This window comes from Fukomys damarensis, unplaced genomic scaffold, assembly GCF_012274545.1.
Source record: "Fukomys damarensis isolate Sample0158 unplaced genomic scaffold, DMR_v1.0_HiC HiC_scaffold_14, whole genome shotgun sequence".
Taxonomy (NCBI): Eukaryota; Metazoa; Chordata; class Mammalia; order Rodentia; family Bathyergidae; genus Fukomys; species Fukomys damarensis.
The window spans coordinates 17,487,195-17,507,544 of record NW_022900926.1 but is presented as its reverse complement, the minus strand read 5'-3'; the positions used below and the strand labels follow the sequence as shown (position 1 = coordinate 17,507,544).

Sequence of the window (20,350 nt, the reverse complement as noted above, 5' to 3'; positions counted from 1 at the left end):
TAAGCTAGGTAGAACTGTTGAAGACATTGGCATAGGAAAAGACTTTATGAACAACTAACACAAACAATCAACAAGTGGGACCTCATCTTTTTAAAAAGCTTCTGCACTGCAAGAGAAACTACCAATACAGCCAAGAGACAGCCTACAATGTGGAAAACAAAATTTAACAGCTGTTTCTCAGACAAATGTCTACTATCTAGAATATATAAAGAACTGAAAAAAATCAGGCCCTCCAAATACAAAGACTCAATTCAAACATGAGCATCTGAAATAAATAGACGTTTCTCAGACAAAGAAGTAAAAGCAACAAATATATGAAAAAATGTTCAACATCACTGATCATTCAAGAGATGCAGATGAAAACAACACTGCGATTACCCCAGAAAGAATGGCTGCTATCAAGAAATCAACCAATAACAAATGCTGGTGGGGTTGTGGGTAGAAAGGAACCCTTATTCTTTGTTGGTGGGAATGCAGACTGGTGCAACTACTATGGAAATCAATATGGAGATACCTTACACAACTAGGATTAGAAGTCCAATTTGACCCAGCTATCCCTCTGCTGAGTATCTTCCCAAAAGAATTAAAAGAATCATATCACAGCAAAATATGCTCACCCATGTTTATAGCATCATAGTTTGTAATAGCTATAACTTGGCAATAGCCCAATTTCCCATCAACTGGAGACTGGATAAAGATGTGGTTTTTCTATAAAATGGAGTACTACTCAGCCATAAAGAATAAGAAACTGGAGACATTTATAGCTAAGTGGATGCACATTGAGGACAAACTCTTAAGTGAAATTAATAGGACACATGTGTAAATGCCATATAGTTTCTCTGGTGTGATAAGCTAAAATTGTAACTAAGTGTCCAAATGTATAGTTGATATTTTGTAATAGGAAGAAAAGGTCTAAAGGTATTGGGCAAATGGGAGGGGTAGGGGAAATGTAAAAAAAGAAAGAGAAAAAAGAAAAAAGTGGAAACAAAATCTTTGTAAATAGGGAAGGGTAGAGGCGGGAAGGGAAGTTAGGGGAATGGGGAAAAAATAAGAACTAAGATACATCATGTGAAGATCCCAATCAGGAGTGTATCTATATTGTATATCTAAAATATACCCATAAATATTCAGTTTATAGGAAAAAATGACTGGTTGTTGCTAAGTGTAAAGGCCCTGGGTTCAACAATAATAAAAAAAAAGGATACTTACCGAATAAGGAAAAAAAACAAGACATAGTATATATTAAAATCTGAGAAAGAAGAGAATGTCAAGAAAATGTGCTCAGGGACCCTCTCCATAGGCTAAAGGTCCGCAGGATGTAAAAATCTGGGAAGGAAGTCTCCATGGAGAATATTAGCCACTGTTTAGGAGGTCCAGAACTGGGGGTCACTATGTAATTTATAAATGTGCAAGCACAAGTAGCAGCAAAATGACCAGTCAATCTTCTGTCCATCTGTCCTTCTGTCCCTCTGTCCCCCTCTCCCTCTTTCCCTGGGTGAGAGCACACACTCCTGTGCTACATGTACAGTGCTTCCCCCGTGTGGCAGTTTACACCTCTCAGGGACAAGGACTCAGTATTAGAGGCTGAGCCTCTAATTCTCCATTGGAACGCGGTGTTACTGTTCATTTCCTTTCTTGTGGAAAAGTAGGTGATTAAAGCTTCTAGTCCTCTCTGGAATGCCTTCATAGGTGCATGGTCCTTGCTGTAAGATTGACCTTTGGCCTGAATAGTAGTGCAGAAAGGAAAAAAAAAAAAGCCCTGATCCAGCTGGTTTCACCATGTGTATACATGTTAGACCATACTGGGGTAGTATTTAAAGATTTGTTTCTTTATGGTTTACTGTATGGGATCATGAACATCACTGTGGTCCTTTATTCAAATAGTGTATTTAGTAGCAGCAACTATAAGTTGTGCTACTCAAATTCAGCGATTGTACTACTATGAATTAACAGCTACCCCATACAACATATATCACATTACATATATATTATAATTATGATATATATAACTAAATGCATACACAATGAAATCTATTGTCTATTTTATGATAACCTTCTTAGAGGGTTGGTATCACTGTCCCTATACAGATGAACAACTGAGCTTGTAAGAGAACTTTGAAGTGCCAGGCTCAGATGGATGTAAGAAATGAGCCGAGAACTGGCCCTGGGGCAGATTGCGTTAAACCGAGTTCCTGTTCCCTTATCAGGGAGGTAACAAGACTGATGAAGGACTTCAATGCCAAGGTGTGAAAGTGAGGGAGCTGATCTGTAAGGGAGCCAGGCAGGGGGCTGCTTCTGCACCTAAGATGCAGAGTCCTTTCCACCACAAGGTGCTGACAGGTGCATTGTTGTCTCTTGCTGAATACATTTCAGCGAGCACCCAATCCAGTTTTCTTGCTTGAAATTTCTTGCATTAGCATTCTTTAGAAAAACATGCTAGCATTTTATTATACTATTCTGTGCCAAGAATTTCACATCATCTGGCACTCACTTCGAGTTTAGGACTATGTGTTACCGAACACACAGGGTGAACAAAGCATTCCTACCAATAGGTGTTGTCAGAGTTTAAGAAGAATTTTATTTTGTGTCTTTTGGAAGTTAAAATTAAAACAATTGTTTGGAAGTCACTTTTAGTCTTCTGTGGACTTTTTGTGAATGATGCAGTGAAAGTTTGTGAGCTGTTGAATGCAGTGATTTAAACTTGAAACTAAACATATCAAAAAAATGGCAACTTGGTATTTTATGGGGAAAGTTCTTTTTTCTTCTGATCATTCCTCCTTGTGAAGGTAGCTTCAGCCTCACTTTATTCCTGGGGAATTTAGATGTCTGTCTGTTCACTTACAGAAAGCCTGCCTCTGCCCTCCTCTGTGTGAGGCCACTGCCTACTCGAAAGAGGAGGCCTTATGCATTCCTGTGCATTTCTGCAGGATCATCCCCAGATATGGGTGGGCAGGTGGTGGTAGGGGAGTTGTTTCAAATGTTGGTTGCTGTCAGTGTACCTCCATAAACCTGGCTTTGCAGTCACTTACTAAATCCAGCTCTATCAGGAATCACAGTAATATTGTAACCTCCAAGCTTTTTTTATTTCCCAACTATCCTAATGTTGATGAGAAAGAATGAGTCCCCACGGGGAGCCATATAGACATATATGGAATATGTGAATGAAATGGAGAGTAGTTAACTTCTGATCGTTTTATGTACGTATTGACACTGCTTTTAAATATACTTAGGATTGGGCTGGAGATTTAGCTCAGTGGTTCAGCCACCTGCCTTGCAAATGCAAGGACCCATGTTCCATCCTTGGTACCAAAAATTAAAATTAAAACATATACTTAGGATGAAAATGCACATGTCTCATGATAAAAATATTTATTATGCCCTTTAGCTTTGATAATGATAAATAAAGAACATGCCTGTGAATTTAATGATTTTAAAGTTCATCTCTTTGAGAACAGGTAATTTCTTTTTAAATGTTAGTTCTAGCTGGCCACGGTGGTTTATGTCTGTAATCCCAGCACTCTGGGAGACTGAGGATTGACAAATCAAAGTTTGAGCCCAGCTTGGGCAATTTAGTGACCCTATCTCAAAATTAAAAAAAAAAAAAAAAAAAAACTGGGTTTAATTTCCTGTTCACAAAAACATAAATAAATTAATAAAATAAACTAAAATCTCTAAGAGTATTATATTCCATAAAATTTAACACAGCAAATATTTGATGTCTAAATGACAGCTAATAGCATTACATTGATAGATCAAATTGATTTTAAACATGAAACTATAAATATGACCAAATTTATTTTTCTTGATAACATTTTTATACAGTCACCAGCAAAAATTTTACTAAGTACCATGTAATAAGTAGTGATAATATAGTTATTATTATACTATAGTAATAAGTAGTGATAATATAGTTATTTATAATTTATAATCCTATCATAATCTAAAAGAAGTTGAGTAGGGTATAACTTTCACTTTTGTCAGATTGAACCATTTTAAATATATTCTCTCATGATATAGTATTATCTTTCTATCTCTGTCCATTCACCACCTCCACTTTCACCCTCTGCAAAAAACTTTGAAACAATCAAGTTATAAATTTATTTGTTTAATAGCTAATCATTCCAAACTTCATCAAATCTTTTCTTAACTCCCCACCAACACTCTACATTTCACTGGAAATCATTGACACTCTGTTAATTCTCTAAATTAGCATAAGAACTTTTCATCTATATATTCTCAAATATTCGCATGCTGGATAGTTATCAATTTTTAACCTGCCTTAGCTAGCTGCAGTATAAATCTTAGATATCAGTTTATATACTTTAATGATTCTCCATATTTCTGAATGAAGGTCACTTGTTAGAATCTGATGTTCTCTGCACAAAATTATATAATCAGTTCCCAAAGCTTAATAGACCACTCAAGACAGCAATGAAGGGCCAGGCGAGAATCTTATGTACTCTACTGACTGACTGCTGGCCACAGGAGTCTCACAACAATGTGAATGCCTCTAGAGAAGTTTCAGACCAGGAAACAGTAAAAATTGGCACACGGCATTGCAATTATGAATTTGATTTAGACTATCAAGTATACTTCAATCAGGGCTGATCTCAGAGCTTTCCAGAAACCACACTAAAATTGGAACCCCTCCCTTCTCTCTCAGTGCCAAGAATGAGTATTGAAATTCTGGCCATTTCTTTTCCTCTAGTTCTGTTTCGCTTGAGTACTCAGATTTGTTCTTAGGCAGTACTGACAATGTATGCTAAAAAGCATGAGCTCTGTGCGGTAACAAAAGCTGTGTGTGTTCTGTCACAGTTGGTGATGAAGAACAGGCCCTCTTCAGGATTATCCATACTTCCAGAATGTTTTTGACCTCAAGGATTATTATGTGTCTTACTAGAAGTTACAGAATAAAAACCATTGTGAAATTACTCACTAAATCTTTTCATTGCAACTGTCTGCATTTAGTGCCAGATAATTGTTTTGGAATTGCCTTACATCACAGAAACTTTAGAAACCCGGTGATTTTTTTCCCCCTTTTATTCTAGTGCACTGCTCTTCAACATAATAGGATAAGTATTCCCTTCTGTGTTCTGTTGTTATGCATGTGTATTGCAGGTGTGGTTAGCTTTGGAAATACAGTCTTCTGATCCACAAATAGAAAAGCTTTCAAATAACAGATGCAGAGTTAAGTAGTGCTAGGCTACCCTTGTTTAATAAATTCATTCTTGTTTTCTCTTATTGATGAAGAATATTGCATCCTACAGTCACATTTATAGAGACCAGCCTGTCCCTCGTAAGTGACTTTACATCTGTAGAAAGAGGCATATTAGAATGGGAGTTAGATTAACAAATGCTGCGATGTTGACATGCCAACAACCGTAAGTTATTTTGCAAAGGATAACATGAATGCAGATGTATTATCAGAATAAGTACCCATTTATAGCAACTTGTACATTGCCAAATGTATATGAATTATTAAATACACGCTTTCCTGGTTAAGAATAACCTTGTGTTTATTCAATTTCAAGGGTGTGTGTTTAATTTAGTATAGGATGATAAGACCTTTTGTAAGAGTAAGTGCTCAGATAGGTATGTATGTGCACACAGTCATAGAGCATTAAGGTTGCATACATACATTGTGCAAATGTGTTTAAAACTTGGATGTACTCAGGAAACAATCAAATAAATATGTGCTTATTTTGCAGTAAAGAATGAATTAGAAAGATAAAGAGGTTTTCATTCTCACTATTCTCTGAAACCCTTTGAGTACAGGGTGCCCTTCCCTCCCCATTCCAAGTAAAATCAGAGAAATCTTCAACTCTTGATCAGTGAAATTGTTGAACCACAACTGACTTTTACAAACTCTGGGGGATTTATATGAAATCTGCGGTATATGTTTGTGTTATTACTAAAGGCTCTGAGAATAGTCTCATAGGTAAATGAAATGGAGTACTGCCCTCCTACATCAAATCTTGGACTTCATGATGTTGAGGCATTGCTTATATTGTAACATTTCTAGTATGTTCAGAAACAAGTAGTCTCATAAAATCCAGGGGAAAGAATTGTTTCAAGCAGCCATCTAGAAAGATATCTTTAAAAAATTCAAAAGGGATTTGATAAGAGGGTAAGCATCTTGTTAATAGACACTGAGGGTAAAAAGTGTCTTCAAAATGGAAAATTACATAACAAAAATAGACTTGTGCACCTGAATACTGAGTAATGATATTTCTGGAGTGATGGGAAGGGAGGTATTTTGTATGAAGACCTTAAGAGAGGAGGTTCGGAAGCTGGACTCCTTGAGTTTGGGTGCCTCTTCCTCCACTCTGTGCTTTGTAGCTTGCAAGTTACTTAATTCTCTGCATACCTCAGATTTATTAGCTGTTCACTGGGTTATTTGTACTCCTGTCTCTGGGGGCTGCCTAACATATTGGACAAACAGTACGTTGGGAAATAATGATCTTGGTTTGTTGCTTATGTAGAAATATTTTCATGAATGGAGAGCTGATTGGTGAGCCAGAATCTAATCACAGCTATGCCATTATCTGTGTCTTTGTGCACAAATTGCATCCTTCTCCCTTTCCTTATAAATTAAAAAATGTAGACCATATGCTTTCTAAATCTTTTCCAAGTAAAATTCTTTCACTTTATGAGTATTTTCACCAGCGAATAACAATTTTAAAAATGGGTCCATCTGAAATTTTTCTAACTAGAATGTCCTCTTCCATCGTTTTGTAGAATAAATGTGAAAAGTGGAACCTGGAATGAGTTCTGTGCTAAAATGCTAACCCATTAGGACTAATCTGGGAAACACACTATCAGTGCATTTCACCTCCTAAAATGTGTGCAGTTGTGGTTTTTGGTGACTCACCAAGATATGTAGCCACTGCGAAGAGGACTCATGTGCAAAGAGGGAATGGAATGGACTGGAGGGCAAGCAGGGCAGAGGGAGTACTGGAGAGATGTACCAAGTGAAAACAGGAACACTTAAAAGTGAGTGGAAAAAAATCTCTGGAGGCTGGAGAAAATGGTTGAGAGGAAAAACACAAGAAATTAAGTTTATCTCAGAGATTTATTCCAAAAAATCACACTCCAGAGGAGATACATGATGTGTTTTCAATCCATACTTATGATGCAGTGGTGATTATTACTCAAATGGGAGATTTTAATATAGTCAGCAATCAAAGTTAAGTGATATTTTTCTGTTCCCAGGAACATATTCTGTTCTGATAAAAGGAATTTTAGCAGATATGATCCCTGACATTAACTTTAAAAAAGTTATGAAACTTTAAATTTTCAGGGCATTCTTACTGATATTATACCATCTAAATAAAACATATACAAGTTTGAGTAATTAGCTATTTCAGTTCTGTTTTACTGTGATCAAAATTACAGAGGCCCCTTCTCACCAGCATCAGGGCTTTGGGCTAACTCTCTCCCCGCAGCCACTAAGCAGCTTTTTCACCTCTGGAGTCCCCTCCCAAATCTTGGACCAAAAGAAAATAAAGCCTTTTGCAGAAAATAAAAATTACAGAGGTCCAAGGCTGACAGTAGTGTCATTGCCCTTGCTCCTGTGATTCTTGTTTAGTTTTGCTAACCACCTAACAAATTATTTAAAATTATGAGAATTATGCAACATTCCAAATCACCGTCAAAAGTAAACAAAATCAGTTTCATTAGTAATTATCTAGCATAATGATTGTCTCCAGGAGGTTATGTGTATTCAGCTAATTAAAGGAGAAAAATAAAGGAAATGTTTTTATTTTAAAATATATTTAGATAACTAGATCTAACTAGATAACTAGATGCTAAGAATATAGCTGAAATCTCTTCTGATTTGCTTGTGTTACCATTACTTTTTATACCAACATGAATTTCAGATATACATTAATTAATAGATTCTTACTAAACTGGGAAAATATAAATTTATTAAAATATATTTTTATTCCCTACAAAATTAGGTATATGTTTTTGAAAAATATATCAAATATATTTATTTCTTTTCCTGTTTTTTTACTTAGTAATTTTAATGTTATCTAAATAAATACCTTTGTGTTCATGAAAAATCTAAATGTATGTGGTTACTTGAGGTTAAAAAAAAAATCACTTTGAAGGAAGATGATAGATTAGTTTAAAAAAAAAAACTCAGCACTGGGAAGTGCTGAATTATCTTTAAGCTAATCAATAATAAATTCTTTTTACAATAACATTCATAAAAACATTTAAATTTAAAATGTGTGGGAATATAATCTTTAACAAAATACTTATTTTAAATTATGTCTTATCATGATTTCATTTAGTATAATGCTGTGAGATGTGAAAAGATAAATAGTATTTGGAAATATATATATATAAATATATAAAGTAATACAGTTATACGTTTTAAAAATTTTAGATTTTAAATTGGAGCAAAAAAGTAGTATCATTATTTTAGTTACCATTAGAGAGGAGTACACGAGTCAACCAAAATTGTAAAATACATTTAGTTTTCAAGCCTAAGAACATTAAGTCATCCATAACTTGTAGATGAACCAATATGGCAAAAAGAAATCAAGACTTTAAAAAATTGTCACAAGAATCGAGGCATAAAGATATTTCCTTTGAGCAGTAGCTACAGTTCCCACTGAATTTTCTTTCCCTTGGAAGACTGAAAGAAAAGAGAAGCCAGAAAGATCCAGCTCACATGCTAATGCATGAGCTAATATTCTAGATTTATTTCTCTGTGAAATGTGCAAAAAAATCTATTTCTAGATGGCGTAACTGATTGTTTTGTTTCCAAAGTATTAATGATAAGAAAAATATTACTCGATATTGTAAAACAAATAATTACTTGGGAAAACCCTACTTAATAAGTTGATACTCAGTATAAATTTTTCTTCATTCTATAATTTTGTAATCAAAGGAAATTTGTGTAGTCAAAAGGAATGCTTTGTTAATATACATTGATTATTTCAAAAACTTTAACACATCACAGAGCTATTCTAGGTTGTACCTACTATGTTTTAACTGCACATACATAAATATCCCAACCTTTAAGAAAGTGTGACATGACCGATCCTTCGAATATGTTCAGAATTAATTTGACAATTTCTTACATACATATTTTAACAAAAACTATGTTGAAAAATATTCAGAGACTTCTAATTACCAGGGCATCTGAAGTTAAATTTCTGAGGCCAGGAAGTCCTAAAATAAGTTGGAACGAACTGGTTAAAAGATGTTTTCATCACACAGGTGACACTACATGATGTATTAACATACTTCCTCCTCTGAAAAATGTTTAAACTAACTGCTTGCCTTAAAAGCATGAAGAAAAAGCTTCTGCTTCCATTGTGTTTGATGACAGTTTCAGGGACACATACTACTGGTAACATTTTTAACACAGTGATGCTCAGTATGAGTCTAGAATCCTAGTTGCCAAGTTGTCTTTAAGATATAATAGATTGATGACTGCAGGGATATTTGAAAACCTCTTCAGATATTGGGACCACTTGTTCCCACTTCAAATAATTCCAAACACCCAAGTTTGGAACATACAAAGAGTGAGTTGAGGATCCGAAGAAAAGGAATTTCAGTCTGCCTGATAAAGAGTGGAATAATGGGTCATTCAATAATTGGATTGTAAAATATTCTTTATTATGAAGATCACAAGAGACTGAAAAACATTTATTTTGGATTTTAAGGTTTTGCATGACTGAACAGTTTTCAAAAGAAACAAAAAAGTTAAAAAAATGGGCTAGAGATTCATTGATGATTTAATAGTTTTTTTTTCAGCTTTAATTGAGTTTATTGGTATATTTTAGGGATACAGTGCAGTTACATTCATTGTTGGGATCTTGTACCTCTACATGACAAGTCTTGATTCTCATTTTTTCCCCTTACCTCTGCCCTCCCTTAATAGTATTTTTAATGTCAAAATGTAATCTTCTGATCTTTCTTTCATTTTCAATGAGGCAACAGCATAAGGGAAAATGTAAGAAACTTGAAAATATTATCTTTGTATCTTTGGCAATCACACTGAACATTACGCTTACATTTGTTGGCTGATCCCTACGAAAATAGTATATAGGTGAAAATACTGAATCAAAGTTTAGTTAGTAAATATAAAGTTAAACACTATAGTAAGAGTCTTGCCTTTGGTTCAGAAGTTCTTTTCACATCATGTTCAACTATGCTGGATTCAAAAATAGCCTTTTTGGTTTACATATCAGTTAAATTCATGAATTTTTAGTGGGTGTTTCTGACATGCACAAGGGAAGGCAGCAGAATATCATAAATATTAGCCCCCCCCTCCCAACAGCATGCTCTGTGCTCTCTAAGATGGTTTATTTGATGGTTCATGTACATTTATAATTAAATCATTTCATCAACTAAAAATGCATTTCCCAGTGGCAACATGGCTAATAGTCTGAGGCGAAAGTATACCAAACTAAAAAGGGAAAATTTTGTTTCGTTCCTTGTATGACTAAAGTCTGTCTCAACCATCAAATTTGTAACTGTTAAGCATGCTTTAATTTGCAGCAGAATTCGCTCATTATATTAATCCATTGAATTGGTTGTTATGTTTGAATTCTGTGCTCACACAAAGAAAGTTATTTTTTAGAAAGACATATCAGAAGACGCTTTTGATTTGGGGATGTTGTTCTAGGTCTGTTTTGTTATTAATAATCCCCCTACACATCATGTGTGATCAGGAGACACCTCCACTGTGTCTGCTGTGCAGGATCAGGATGCGGTAGGATGAAAAACTGTTTCAAAAGGGGAGCTTACTAAAGGCTGTTTCTTTTGTGGGTGAACTGGAAACAGTATAAATCCTACTGTCCAAGTGGGGCTATTCGTTAAACATAGAATCATCTAAATTATTTCACCTTATTTGTTTGTCTATTATTCACTTGTTTATGAATTCTTAGGGTCAGGGCCATGCTTTCTACTAGGCATTACCTTTGATGGTACAGTAGGAAATGAGCTGTAGGCCCGGTGCTCATGGACCTCCAGTTTAAGAGGGAAGAGCGATGTTGAACAAGTAACTGAAATTTAAAAATCCCTTTGGCAACATATATACTAAAATAGAAATGACACAGAAGATTAGCCTGGCCTCTGTGCAAGGAAGATGCTCAAATTTTTGAAGTATTCAAAATTTTTGAGTTATTTGTAGGAAAATGGATGGATCTTGAGACTATAATACTTAGTGAAATAAATCAGACATAGAAAGTTATATATCACATGGTTTCTGTAATATGAAAGACTTCAAATATAAATAATTTAAAGAGCAAAATGAAACATGTTAGGAAAGAGGGGAGGACCATCTGTGGAGATGGGAGAGGGATTTGGAGGGGAAGGGAGAGGAGAGGTTGGGGGTCATAACATGATCTGGATGCAGTATGTGTATGTGTTCATCCCCTAAGATGAATGTCATCGCTGTGTGTCACAACCCTATATTAATAAAACAAGCTTAAAAGGAACATTTAGTTACAAATCAAAGAAGATACAAAATTCTTGTAGTTAGAGCTGACATTCTATTGATTTTAGTTGCCTACCATCCTAGCTCACACTTCCTCTGGTTGGTCAAGGGCCAGGTTATAAGTTGTTAAATATTTTTAGTCTTAATCTTGTTTGCATCATGGTGATAGGGCTGTCTCTACTTGGAAACTATATATTAAAGTAAGAAAATTTGTTGACATAGAATGAATAATATCTGTCAGAAGAACCAGAAGAGTAGAGCAAATGTCCCCACCTGTGTAGAAAATTAAACAATGACTGTAGCATGAATCAGGGGACCATGATTCATCCAGTGTTTAATCCTGTCCAACCCAATGAATGATGTGTATCCATCTGATGAAAGGTTTGATCTTATCAATGGCATAAGAGCTCTGAATCAGCTGCTATAGTTTTGATGGTCCAGAACGGTAACTAGATGTATATTGCTCTAGAGCTTTTCTTAGACTTCCCTTTTATTATACTCTCTATTTCTCCACATTCAATATGATAGCAGTCAACTCTTCTCAGAAAGAATCTTTTTCTAAGAAGGCTATGTCTTAGTATTGATGCAAAAATTTTTAAATTTGACTCTCTTAAAGAACAATCAGATTTTTTAGTTCCCAAGGCACTCCTCAGCATAGTTACCTAGGACTGACGAGGGTTTTTACTTGGACAAAGTAGATGAATACTCATGTTTTTTCTGGCCAACAGATTTAAAACCTAAACATAAAGGTTTATTTTTCATAAATATGTTTTGAATTTGACCTTCACAGGGAACATTCAAAGTTTTGTAATCAGTGAGGTTTCAGGTACCTCTTTACAGAGAGCTACTGTGATTATGTTTTTGTGGTTGGATTTTTCTGAGCCCATTAGCTACATGGTAATGGAGAGGTGGAATTAAGGTTTTGAAAATCATCACACCACCCGCTTACCAGAAATTCAATAAAAAACAAACATGAGTGCTATGCTAGGTTTATGTTCTGGTAGAGTACATTTTTAAATTGGTGCTTGTTAAGCACCTCCAGAGGATACTTCAAAAAGAATATGAATAATTCAATTTTGATGTATTGCACCTTTTTATAATTATACTCAGTATCAAATGTTTCCAACAATGAATGTTATTATATTTATACCTTAAATGTACCAATAAAACTAATTTTAAAAAGAGCAAATATAGGAAGCAAAATTTAAATACACACATGAAATAGATAATTTTTCCAGAGAGACCAATATATGTTTAAATTAGTGAAATAAAGTAGATGAGTATTTTCCTGAATCCTGTTAGTATGTGTTTGAATTAATGAAGATAGGGTAGCAGGAAGATGCTGTTTTGTAATTTCCTACATTACTTAATGGTACCCCTCCTCATTTGTTCCCAATGTCATTTAAAAACTTTCAATGTGAATACAAAGTGCACTTCAGTAACTGATTTCTTTTATATGCTTCAAAAATAAATACTCATGCCTCATGAGAAAAGAAATATTTGAACATGGAGTTTCCTTTGGAGACATTAAGACTTCATAGGAAAAAAGAACTGTTTTCCTAAAAATTTCTTTAAATTCTCATGGGAGTATAGGAAATTTTGTTTATTAGTTGTTTGCTTTGATTTTTAATCTACCATGAATTAATGAATTATCACTTGCTTACATTAGAAAGTTCTGCATTTCCAAATTTCTTACAAAGACATCTGGTATCTAAATTAGTAATCTCTGACCCAGGAATTGATAGGGATTTGATTAAAACAGAGTTATTGCTTATTTTGAATACAGGGAAGGTTTTCTTGGCCTGATGCAAAAATCTGTACCACTGGGCCTAAAGAAGCTTCCAAAATGAAGGTAGCTAAACTTTGGCTAAAATTATAATATTATTTCACTTTATATCATTAAATCTGAGATATAAAATAAGTGACCCACCCAGAAGGTAGTGAATAGAACTGGAATCTACATCTTCTAGCTTTCACTTCAGCTTTTTGTTCCACTACATCACTGAAGTTTGAGTAGAGAGTTCTTTGTGGAGCATCCTTCACGTTGATTGCTTAAGTCAAGCATGACAATGCAATAACCAGATGTTGCATGCCAAGTTTCTGGTATGGTGGAATCTGTGATGAAATTAGAATACAGGAGGTTTATCAGAGACTCATCCTGGACCCACACCTGTGGGGTAGTGAAGGAAAGATAGATCAAGCAAATTAATCAGTTGGGCTGTGACACAGACACATTGAGCTTGACCTTTTCCAGCAGCTGTGGGGCTGGAATGCGCTGCCAGTTGCCTGTGAGCTTTGAGTCAGTCAGGGAGTGGAGACTGTCCTTGGAAAGGGTATAACTCTGGATGAGGTATCTCTGAAGGTGACAGCAGTCTTTTGGAGGAAGACCCAGCAGTGAACTATCACTGGCTGAGTCTCAGCAGCTGAGAGAGTACGCAAAGCATTGCAGGGTGATCTGGCTAGTGCTCCACTGCATACATTGACTACACTGTTTCAGCTATTACATAAGCCACTCTGTGTAGGGCCTCACTAACTCATAAAGTAACCACAACAAAGGAGGTGTTGTCCCTTTTTTTCTAAGGAACAAGGGTTTAGAAAGATTGAGTAATTTGCTCAAGATCACATATAAGTGGCTAGTCTGGATGATTCAAAATCTCTTGATCTCTTGATAAATCTGCTTTTTTGGGGGAGGAGATCCACCTCGGGCCCTTGCACTTGTGAGACAGGCTGTAGAACCTCTGAGCTAAATCCCCAGCCCTAAATCTCCTTCTTAAAGTAAGAGAGATCGTAAGTTTTCTGAAGAAAACTTGAGCTATGTTATCTCTAATTATTTTGTTATTAAATTTAGTCATACTTTTTCATAGAGGGCTTTATGTATTTTCTTTACTAATATCTACTAGTATTACATTAAAATAAAATAATAAAATTTGAAGACTGAATTTATTCTTATTATTAATACTGTGACCACCAATACTTCTACCACTAGAGATAAGTTTGACTTATAAGTGTTGACTAAACCACATTAGATGTGATTCCTGACTTGATGGATGAGATCACAGAAACAAAAGGATTTATGAAAATGTTATATAATCTCTGATTTCTAATCAGTAAAATGATAACATCACCTTCTTTGTCATGTGGTTATCATTTAATTTGCCTGTGGAAAGGTAATGGCTTAATACACTTTAGACACACTAAAACTTATTTTCTGTGTTTAAATTCAGTGTAAATGTAGAAATATTAGAGACTACTTATGTCAGTGAACACTGAGAGACAGAAACAATTCTCATCTTCATTCTAATTAGCAATGTCCTTTTGTTCAAGTCAATTGGTGTCTCTTCGTGTTGGTCTCTACATGTGTAAAACGAGAAGTGTACGGTAGATGAAATAAGTTTGACCAGCAGTGATATAATATCCTACTAAATGTTATCACTGATAGATGTCCAGATGGTTCAAGAAGAAATGCATAAAGTGAACAACTGACCAGAAGGACAATGGCCCTCCTGTGCTGGGAGGGTGAGAGGACCACAGCCATGGTGGTCCGTCTTCTCCATAGGGGATCCTTCTCGAACCCTTTGATACGGGTCATGTGTGCCTTACGGACAACATGTGATGAATGAGCTGGAGTGAGCCAGACACACTACATGGAATCGAATAGAATGCCATCTGAGAGTGGAATTCAGCTAAACTTTTATCATGACCAGCAGGAGGAATGAGTAACCAAAATTGATCTTTTATTTTTACCAAGTCAAAATCTTCATTATTTAAAAAATTACCAAGTATATGTTGATGTATATATTTTGAACTTCAGAATTTTTCCTTAGCTTCTGTATCTGAATGGTTGATATGTACCATGTATCATGGCAACACTAGATATTTATAAGTATACCAAACCGACATACAGCCTCACTGTAGAGAAACTATACGCTTAGAAAGCAAACACGATACATCATATGCATGTAAAAGTTCACCCCTTTTTTCTTTTAAAAGTCTGTCTTATTTTTTCAATTTGTGATATTTAATCAAGAAAAATATCTGACAAGGAACACAAGCACATAAAATTGGGTGAAACGTGCCAAGGAAAATAGTCTTAAATTTTAGAGGGTGGACCTCAAGAAATTCAGATCTCCTCTACCTCTCACCCAAATCCAAATAACCCCAAGCCTTTCTGTATGCCAGATGAAGGAAAGTCTGTAATTTTGTGTACTGGTGTTACGCTTTGCCGCAGTATGAACTCATGATTAAGTGCATCATCGTAGAGATACTACTCACTATTTGTTTTTTCTTCCCTCTACCTCCATTTTAATTGGATACAACCCAAAGTATCAAAGAGGAACCAGGCAACAAATGATTCACAGCTGAGATGTGTCCAAAACAGGTTTTGTTTTACTTCTCCGTATTTTTTGCCACCAAGTACTGATGCGGAGGAAATGTCAGCTAGGTGCAAGTCTGTTTGGGTCAAGTGCACCGCACGTATGTCCGCTAGCACAGTAGTAGAAGCCTAGCTCGTGTGTTGATCCTTGTCTGTGTCCAGCTATGGCCTCGCCCGTCCCCCCAGTCAGATGCCTCTGTCGCCCATCCAAGAACGCTCCAATAACCAATCCTGTTAAGCCAAATGTGGTGCTCCTCCTTTACCACTCCCTCTTTCAAAACTTTATAATTGCTGGCTGAATTTATTAAAAGTGGGAGCGTTCCAGAAACCTCCCCAGAGTCTGCTTGGTGATTCCGCATCTTACCCTCCCAGTCCAAGCTCCTGATCCTTGTTCCAGGAGCGGGCTCGAGGATGACAGCATAGTACCAAATGAAGTCAAGAGGGACATAATATTTTAATCTACCGTAATGATATTCTAATTATATATATAAAGACACAACCCTCTTGCAATGATTTAATTATGATTTATAGTAAATATTCTCAGTATATAATATCTCCTTCCCAATTTTTCCCTAAAATCCAAGATCATATCAGCTAAGCCTTGGCATTATCCTTTCCTTTAAAAAAAAAATCTACCAAAGATAAACTTGGGTGGTGTACCAAGAAAAGCAAAACTTATGTACTTCTTTTCATTAAAATCTCACTTAAATTAAAATTACTTTTATTAATGCTTTTGTGTCAAAAAATTCATCTGACTTACAAGACTTTTTACCTGGAGCCCTTTTATTTTATATTTATGAAAAAAAACTGTTCCCCAGGAAGAGGATATACTTCTTTTCCCATGACTTCTACATCACTAAAATCTGTACCGAAAAATCACACTTTGAATTGAAAAGCTGTACCTTGAAACAACATCATGAAGCATATTGGTAGAACTAGATAGGATATAGTGCTGCCTTTGTCCTTTACTTCAGCTGCCCAATCTAATTGTTGAATAATGTGCTTTAGAGGACAGCAGTGTCTTTCACTGAAATACTGTGCAGAAAAGTTCCAGCTAAGCCAAGTGCTATTTCCAGTCAAGTGTACAGAGGCTTTACATGCTGAAAGCAGCTGTGAAGATGTTGGAATAGGAACGGTTCAGGAGCCAGGTCAAATAGAAACTTAGGCTCATTTCCAGAATAGCTTCTATGAACTATAGGTGTTTAATTTTCAGCTCTCCTGTGAGGGCACATTTAAGTATAGCAAAGAGAAATGATAAAGTAGGCTGCCCTTTACGGTTTTACACTTCTCATAATATTTTGTAAAAAGGAATTTTGCTGTATCTGAGTTGTTAAAGATTCAATGTGATCCTTGGTTTGTCAGTTACACATTAATTCTTAAATGCAGCCATTTGTAACATTTTCTTTTTTGTTTTCGCTGAGAGCTTTGACCAGAATTTTAAGCAGTGTGAAACATGAAATTATGTTTGGTATATGACAAACAGTGACTTCAAGTTCTTTGTTTGCTTTTGAACAGTGACTACTTTTATAGAAATTCGTAAGGCATCATAAAATAATATTCATAAAAGACTCTGTTAGGGGAAGCTTTATGCCAATTTTAAACACTATTTCCTTCAGGCAAAATCATATATATGTCAACTAGTAACAATTGTATAGGCAGATGTCATTTTATTAAACTTTCAATTAACTTTGATTTGGTGAGGCTATTTTCCATAGAGAGGGTAGTTTTCTTGCTTAGAAACTAACACATTAGTCCTTCAGAAAGAAATGTGTAATATCTTGCTCATCCTACAAACTGAAAGTCAGTTGATAATATTGAAGGGAGAAGAAAGTCATTTTGATTTCATTTGGTACAGATTCAACTCAGATTTTCATAGCAAATAACTTTCAGAAAGGTCTGTTATCTAAGCATCTTCTCTATTTGTTTTCATTCATTTAAAAAAAATCAGAAAATCTTCTCATCATTTCTCATTGAGAATTAATGTCAAAATGGTCCTACCACCACAAACCCTTTCCCTGTGGAAACCAAATATGTATCTAAAGCTTTGCCTTTAGAGTGGAATTGCAAATTGCCACTACTTGAAATTTCCCTTTCAATTTTTCTGCAAGGTGCATCTCCATATATAATTTTTGCAAATTTTGGAGCTCAGTTTACCTTGTCAGCAATGTTATTGCCATGGAGAATGGGGAGACTAAAATGTGTTCTGCTTTGTGCTGACCTGGGATAATAATAACGTCCTGAGATGGTGTCTTACGGAACTTCCCTGTTTGATATTCTAAATGGGACCATGCAAGGAATCTGTATTTAATATAACATATCTTTTTCTCCCAAATAACACCACAAACCTAAATGATAATAAGGAGCATAGAAGCAGTTTTGCAGACATGGTGAATGTCAGCTCCTCCAGTAGGGCATGACACACATGCATGCAGCTGGGCCCTCCTCCACTCCCTGGGCTGGCAGCAGTGAAGTTCACCACAGCGCAAACCTCTGGGACACTGACGCGCTTCTGTTTTTAGGCCTGGGCCTCCCATTGGAACCATGCTTCACTGTTTGTCCTGCAGACCACCCAGCCCAACCACTTTTGGTGGCTTGGCCTTCCCTCGGCTCGCCTGCAGGTGTGACCTTACTCACCCACACAGCAAGTTACTCTACCATTTTCCTGAACTTCAAAAATATGGCTGGCTGAAAGAAGACAGTAAGCAAGTCGATTTTTATACTCTTCTGGAAACCTATAATTATAAAGTTCCGTGACCTCCATGAACTTTTTCAAGTGTTTTTTTCTGCAGCCTTGTGACTGATGTGGAGGACTCCTGGGGCATAGGAAAAGTAGTTGAAGTGCAGGGGATTTGAAGGCTGTCCTCATGAACACGATCTATTTGGTCCAGTATGAGGTTGGCTCCTACTTCAGCTCATTCAACCCAGTGCAACCTGAAATTGGATAAACATTTTAGCAATGGTGTGGCAAACCAAAATCCAGCCTTGAATATTAACTTCATGCAAGTAATAAACTTTTTTCTTTGTAAAGTAAGCTGGTAGGCATTGAGAGCACACTAACACAGCTATATTAAGTAGAAAGAGGGTGATTTTTCCCCCTAATGTAACCACACTCTAAATCTTCACAATCTGTCACAGCTTGCTCTATAATTCTAAGCCAGAAATATTCAAAATAGCACAATAAGTACTGTTTTCAAGATGTGCAAATTTTCTTGAGCAGTAGGAACGTACCCCAGAAGTCAGGATGTTTGCTGACCATTAGTTGTACTTGCATGAAAGCTGTACCAGCTGCCCCCTAGGGACTCAGACCTACGGCTTCAAAGTAGACAAATGAACAGCAAGCAGGCAGAGTTTCATCAATACTGAAATAGCCCCTCTTGCCTTATGAACTTGTGAACTACATATCAGGATACTCTTCTCCTTGAGGAAGCATCAGGTATCTTCATAACTCTTCTGGAAGCTTCTTTCTAGTAAAGGAAACACCTGAAGTTCTATTGTGTGAGAGAACCTAAATCTGTCACCCATCCTAGACTTTGGAACCAAAAGACCTGTTTCTTCAAAGGTGGAAAGTAGGGACTCTGTGGCTAGTGACTAGCTCAAGGTCACATAATTGGTTAATGGAAGAGCCAAGACCAGAAGCCCCTGTGGTACCACTTGTAATACGGCTAGATACTCACCTAAGCTCTTATTATTTTAACATGAAGGTAATTTTTGTCTTTTTTTCTCTCATTTGGCATAAAGCGATCACTCACTACATGCTAGTTTTTGTTATAGTTATTACTATTATGTTTATTTTTCTGGCTGTGCATGCAGTTGTGTTTTATAACAATATGTTTAAATGAGTGTATTTCTGGGTGTCTTTACATTTTAAAGAAACTACCCTGAAAGGGATACTTTTAGATCTGGAAAAGATGCTGAGAATCTCTGCTTCAGCTTTGTAAGTATGTGATCCATATAATGTTTTTTTCCCACAATAATAAAAAACTTCCTATTTGCTAGATCTTTTCCCCTAGAGGAAAGTTGGAAATGAAGAAAACTTTTTAAAGTTCAGTTTCAGAGTTTGTTAACAAAATTTAATGTGATCTGTCTATTCCTCCCATATACATACTCTGCTAATATACTTGAAGTCTATGTAAAAAATTGACATACAAATATTTTGCAAAATGTTTCATTCCAGTAATGAGTTCAGACAGTTGGAGCAACAGCATATATAAACAAGCTCTTTATGCACAAAATGGAAAGTTTTACTGAAAAAAATCTTTTTAAAAAACTATATGGTGGAATTTTTAAATCATGTATTTCTTAGTACTATGATGTTTACATAAAAATGTATTCCATAAAGGCGTGAAATCATGCCAGTTGTATCTGTAATTTGTGCCAAACCTTAACTATTTAAACTGTTTCCATTTATGTACACAAACCTGAGTAAAGGCTTTTTTTATGCCCTCAAATTAAAGGCTCATTTGGAAAATTTGAGCTAACGTGTACACTTATCCCACTACTACTATCTTCTTCCAATA

The 20,350-nt window shown here is 35.7% G+C and overlaps 1 protein-coding gene and 1 non-coding gene across 8 annotated transcripts in view; both read left to right on the top strand.

Annotated features, from left to right (window-relative positions):
* The window catches only part of Adgrg6 (adhesion G protein-coupled receptor G6), a 134,642-nt gene that overhangs the window by 40,718 nt on the left and 73,574 nt on the right, over window positions 1–20,350 (top strand). The window lies entirely within an intron of this gene.
* Window positions 11,041–11,142, top strand: LOC117286039. Its single transcript, XR_004517180.1, has one exon. It is a non-coding gene; the product is annotated as a U6 spliceosomal RNA (small nuclear RNA).